Below are 5,976 nucleotides of genomic sequence, written 5' to 3'. Positions count from 1 at the left end.
GAAGATGTGCATTACTGGGAGGAGAAAGCACTCTCTTGGGTGGGCAGGGAGTAAGGCCAAGGTGAGCCATCAGAGCCTTGCTCTGATGAAAATTACTAACAGAATGCAGGCAAAAGCAGACATACTCAGGTGCAGGCTCACTTGAAAGGAACTTCTCTAGAGGAAAGTGGGGAAAACTGGTCAGAAGGGAGAAGAGGTAAAAGAGTGTGGTGGATTGTGGAAAGAAAAGGAGATGAGGACTTACTGAGAAAGGGAGATATTCACCTGAGTCCAACATCATTAACATCATCCCACATGGAGGCGGGGACTTCCCAGAATGTTTTCTTCATACTGTTCATGATTGCCTAGAAGGCACACACAGATTGGATAATGAATAATCTGAAGACCAGCAGATATGACTGTTTGGGTAAAGAGTGGAATATGGAGTATGGAAGAGGACTCAGAGAACCATAGGAGGAAGTCAGAAGCATAAAGCTGGGATTAGAGCTCAAAGGACACCTGGGCTCCTGCAAAGGCATTGTTGACCAGCACATCTAGACGCCCCTGCTGCTCTCGGGCCACCTGCTCAAACAGGCTTTGCACTTGGCTCTCCTGGCTTGAATCACACACCACAGGATAACACTTGCCTCCACGAGATTGTGCCTAGAGAAACACAGTTCACAAGATTAGCTCACAATTGAACATGAGACATACTGCAACTACCAAGCACGCTTGGGAACTGAGAAGACAAACCACAGGAATCAGAACAGAGAACATGCTGGCAACATTGTCATCTGGTGGCAGTTTGAGGAGTGATAGTCCTTTCCCACTCTCTAAGCTAGAGGGCAAGCAAAGTTGTGTCATCAGCATTACGCACGTTGTAGATGAGTCTTCCTCCAGTCCTGATGACATACATCCTCCTCTTCACAGAACCCAGCTTCATAGATGATGGATGATTTGCTCGGCATACATATTGAATAGGTATGGAGAAAGGATACAACCATGACACACAACTGCTTCTTGGTCTAGGAATTCATGCTGCTAAAGCACAATTAAATATTCTGGGATCCTGTGCTTTGAGGACAATAAAGGGGAGGGAAGTTCTCTAGAGAAATGAATAACCATGCTTTGGTCTTTGGTCATTACCATCTCTCATGCTCATAGCTCTCACCCTTCACCATTCACCTCAGCCCTCCTACCTTCATTTCATCTCTCCTCCTTGGAACTTGGAACCCTTACGCATGAACTATTTTTACTTCACAGTCTACGTTATCCTTTATAAATAAGCTCCACTCTCCACTTTAAGAGAAGGGAGATCTATTGACTAATACCCACTATCCTCGTGACTCATGCTCTGGATACCATCCACCTTGCTTAAACTGACTGCAATGTCTCCTGACTGCTCACTTGATCTCTAGTTTTTCTGCTTAAATTAATTCTACATATTACAGTGTAAACTGTCTAAAACACAGGTTCTGTCATCTTGTTATGTTTAAAATGTTTCATGTTTATGTTTAAAATCTAGAATTTATAAAATACTTGAGCACCACAAGATAAAAGTAAATAACCCAATTGGAGAACGGGCACAAGATATTAACAGACACTTCACCAAAGAAGACATTCAGATGGCCAAAAAGAACATGAAGAAATGTTCAAAATCCCTAGCTCTAAGAGAGATGCAAATCAAAACAACTATAAGATATCATCTCATCCCAGTAAGAATAGCAAAATTTAACAGGACACCAAATATCAAATGTTGGTGAGGTTGTGGAGAAACTGGAACCCTTATGGAACACTGTTGGTGGGAGTGTAAAATGGTGCAACCTCTATGGAAGGCTGTATGGCGCTTTCTCAAAAAGTTGCAAATAGAAATACCATTTGAGGCAAGCTCTGGTGGCTTAGTGGCAAGAAGCTGCACTGCAATCTCAGAGGTGCACGGTTCGAATCCACCAGATGCTGTGCTGGAGAAGGAGGAACAATCTCCTCCTGTATCAGTCAGGTCTGATTTGACGGTACACACACACAAAAATAATGAAATAAAAGAAAAAAAAAAAGAAATACCATTTGACCCAACAATTCCACTACTTGAAATTTACCCTAAAAAAACCATAACTGTCACCCAAGCAGATATAAGCACACCCGTGTTTATTGCGGCTTTGTTCGCAATAGCAAAGAGCTGGAAACAACTCAAGTGCCCAAGCCATCAACAAAAGAGAAGCTGTGATACTACGGAGCGTTGAAAAACAAGGAACTCATGAAATATGCAAAATGGATGACCCAGGAGGACATTATGCTGAGTGAAATATCTCAGTCACAAAAGAACAATATTGCATAGGGCCACTGTTGTAAAATGGGACTGACATTGGGGTTGAAGGAAGACAGAAAAGGAGGGGAGGAATCATGTATACTGCATTGAAACAGATGAGGTAGAGAACTGTTTAAAAGGGACATATGAATAGGTATTCTTGTCTTTACAGAAGCCCAGAGTGAAGGCTGTACAGTGGAGTGGACTTGGGGCAGAGGGATTGCATAGCAATGAAAGAGTTTTTCTTTTCAAAAAGAAGAGTGAATTGGGGGGAGGGTTGGGTAGGGAGAAAAGTGCAACAATGAATGACTGGGAACCCTAAGTCTCTGTAAACTTTCATTAAAATTAATAAGAAAAAAAAGATATAGAAGTAATAATGTTAAATGGATCTCTCTCATGGATGTCAAGTTGGAAGCTGACTATGTAACGAGTTTTTAGAGGCTATAAATCACATGGCAGTATATTATCTCTTTCTCCCAAGGAGCAGCTGGTAGATTCAGACTGCTTGAGAAAGACGTCCTTTGGGTTTAAAGTAGCCAAGTCCCTAAGGACTATGCCCCCAGGGCACTAAATGAAGTTGGAACCTGTAAATAAATTTACAGATAAAATAGAAACATATCAAGTCTTAGTTCACATCCTGACTCCCAAATGAAATTTTTACTCACTGGGATTGTCTCTTGTATTTCTACTCAATTCAATCAACTCATTTCAGTCAAATTGGAACTAACTCATAGCTGACCCTCCAGTGGGTTTTCAAAACTTTAAGTTGCACAAGAGTAGATTGTCAGTCCATCTTTCACCCGCTGAACAGCTAATGGATTTGAACTGCCTGCCCTTTGGTTGGCTGTACAAATCCTTACCTACTAGGTCACTAGAGCTGCCTGTGTTTCTGTTGTTATGGGCCGTAGAGAAGACTCATGGCGCCTCTATTAACAGCTACGAATCTTGTCTGATCTGAGCCAGCCTCACCGTCTCTGACACACCTGACCCAATTGGCAACAGTCACTGTGCCAATCAATCTCATTTAGAGGCTTCTTCTCTTGTACTGGCCTTCCATGCATTTCCAAGCATGCTGTTGGTTAATTTTCTGATACATCTTCAGTCTCTACTGTAGATTTCTTATTTTATCTTAAGCTTGCACTTTGCTTAGTAACACACTATCTTAAACTTCCAACTTCCAAGTTTAAGATGATATGGCTTCCAAGAAACTCCAAACCCTGGCCCCTTCTGGCAACATGTCCAAAGTATGTGAGACAGAGTTCAAAACCCTTGCCTCCTAAGAGCAAGTTGGTTTCACCATCTCCAAAACAGACCTATTTGTGTCTCGGCAGTCCATGGTGTAAGTTCAATCCTCTTTTCCACTACAATAAATCTTCTATCATTCTTAGTCATTGTCCATCTCTCAGATGCATAGCAAGCAATTGAGAAGACCATGACCTGGACCAGGACCAGGTGTACCTTAGTCTCTAGACTGACATTGCTGTTCTTTAGCACTCTGGAGAGATTTGACAGCAGGTTTTTCCAGTGCAACTTGTTTTTTGATTTCCTGACTGCTAGTGCACGAGTGCTAATTGTGCATGTGAGCAACATGCATTAGTTAACAACTTCAATCTTTTCTCCATCTACCATGATGCTGTCTATTCACCTGGTGGTAAGGACTTTTTTTTTTATGTTGAGATATAATGCATATTGAAGGCTGCCGCCCTTGATCTTCTGCAGCAAACGCTTCAAGTCCTCTTCCATTCTGTGAGGAAGGTTGTGTCCTGCATAACACAGGTTGTTGATAAGTCTTCCTCCAATCCTGATAACACATTCTTCTTCACAAAGTCCAGCCTCTCCAGAGATCTGTTCTGCATATAGATTGACCCTGTGTAATGTGTAACTCAGTTAGAGATTAAGTTTAAAATAATGTGCAACTCAGGTAGAGATTAAGTTTAAGATAAAATGAACTAAGAATTCTGTAGTGAGACGCAAGATATAAGAGAAAATTAGCCTCCTGCAGAATGTTTATCACACTTGTAGGACATAAAAAACCTAAGGAAGTAACAACCTTACTGACTTAAGAATTTTAAGCTTACAGTTTAACAAACTTTGTAACTTTTACTAATCTTCCTGCCTCAAATACCTTGTTCTGTAAATACAAGTCCTTTCATTACTATGCTGTTATGTGTCATCTTACTATGCCTTTTTAAAATTTTACTGTCCTCCTGCAGCACTGCAGCACCTTGTGAATTGTTGCAACCAAGTCAAGGACAACGCATAGCAACCCTATAACCATCACATCTGAACCTTGCTGTGTCTTGTGCCATTCTTCTCATCTCTGCCATGCTAAAGCCCATTGTTACAGTCACCATACCAATCCATCTCATTGAAGGTCTTCCCTTTCTTCACTGGTCCTCTCCTTTTCTGAGGATGATATCTTTCTCCAAGGAGTAGGCCTCCTATCTACATGCCCAAAGTAAGAGATGAAATTTCATCATCCTTGCCTGTAAGGTACACTCCCTAGCTATACTCCCTCCAAGATACATTAATTCATTCTCTTGGCTGTCCAATGCGATAGCTGGTGCTCTTCTCCAGCACTACGACTAAAAGGCATCAATTCTTCTATCCTCTTTATTTACTGTCCAATTCTTAGATGTAGAGCAACTGATTGAAAAGACTATGGCTTGGATCAGGAACATCTTAGTCTTTAAACTGGCATCCTTGATTGCCAGCACTTTGGAGAAGTCCCTGACTGCAGACTTTCACAGTGCAACATGTCTTACAAGGGGGTTGATTTTGGATTTAAGTAAGATGAAACAATGGACAATTTCTATCTTTACTCCATCTATCATGATGTTGACTATTGGTCCAATAGTGAGGGTTTTTCCTTCATGTTGAGATGTCGTCCACACTGAAGGCTATATAGTCCTTGATCTTTTGTAGCAAGTGCTTAAGTCCTCTCCACTTGCAGCAAGCAAGGTGACCTAGTGCGCAAAGAGTTGTGCTAGAATCCTACAGGCAGATGGTTCTGTTGGAGAAAGACGGGCACTCTCCCCCTGTATGGTTGACAGTCTCTGAAAATCTGCTGAAGATCAGCCATGATCACCTTAGATGATCATATTTGGATGTCTAGAAATATTCCCTCATTTTTATTCCTCCAATATATTTTTTTTAAATTTCTAGCAGAGTGTCAGTCTAGTGTTTTCATGAAGACAACCTTGATCCCTTAAAGAATAAAGTCAAGGGTCTTCCAAGACCCATTCTCCACCTCACCTACCACTCCTCTTGGACTTTGATGCTCTCACCCTACTTCTCACAGCAGGCATATACTTTCACCACTCTCTCTCCTATGAAGCTCCTTTTGCCTGAGTGCTTTTCCTGACTTTCCTTACATGACTCTTACCTTTTATGATTCAGTTTAAAAAACACCTTCTCCAGAGCAAGTTCCTGATAATTTCCCCATATAATCTGCATACTCCACCTCTGTAATCCCAGAGCATTCTCAGAACACTGTCCTCTCATGATTTATATTCACACTACCCTGAAATTATCAATGTCTGCACCTAACTTGTAGTTGAATTTTCATCACTTAAGAGTGGAAGCTATAGTTTAGAAATCTTGGTAACTCTAGTGCTTTGCCCAGTGCCTGGCAAATCAGAGACACCAAAATATTTATCACTCTGAAATCTACCATGGAAGTCTGGCTTGCA

General features: G+C 41.3%; 1 protein-coding gene across 1 annotated transcript in view; it reads left to right on the top strand.

Moving 5' to 3' along the window:
* Positions 1–5,976, top strand: part of NOP9 (NOP9 nucleolar protein) — a 35,791-nt gene that overhangs the window by 1,634 nt on the left and 28,181 nt on the right. The window lies entirely within an intron of this gene.

This window comes from Elephantulus edwardii, unplaced genomic scaffold, assembly GCF_000299155.1.
Source record: "Elephantulus edwardii isolate Elephantulus edwardi_28Jun2011 unplaced genomic scaffold, EleEdw1.0 scaffold00550, whole genome shotgun sequence".
Classification (NCBI taxonomy): Eukaryota; Metazoa; Chordata; class Mammalia; order Macroscelidea; family Macroscelididae; genus Elephantulus; species Elephantulus edwardii.
Note: the sequence above shows the minus strand (reverse complement) of the source record. Positions and strands in the feature narration are given on the sequence as shown.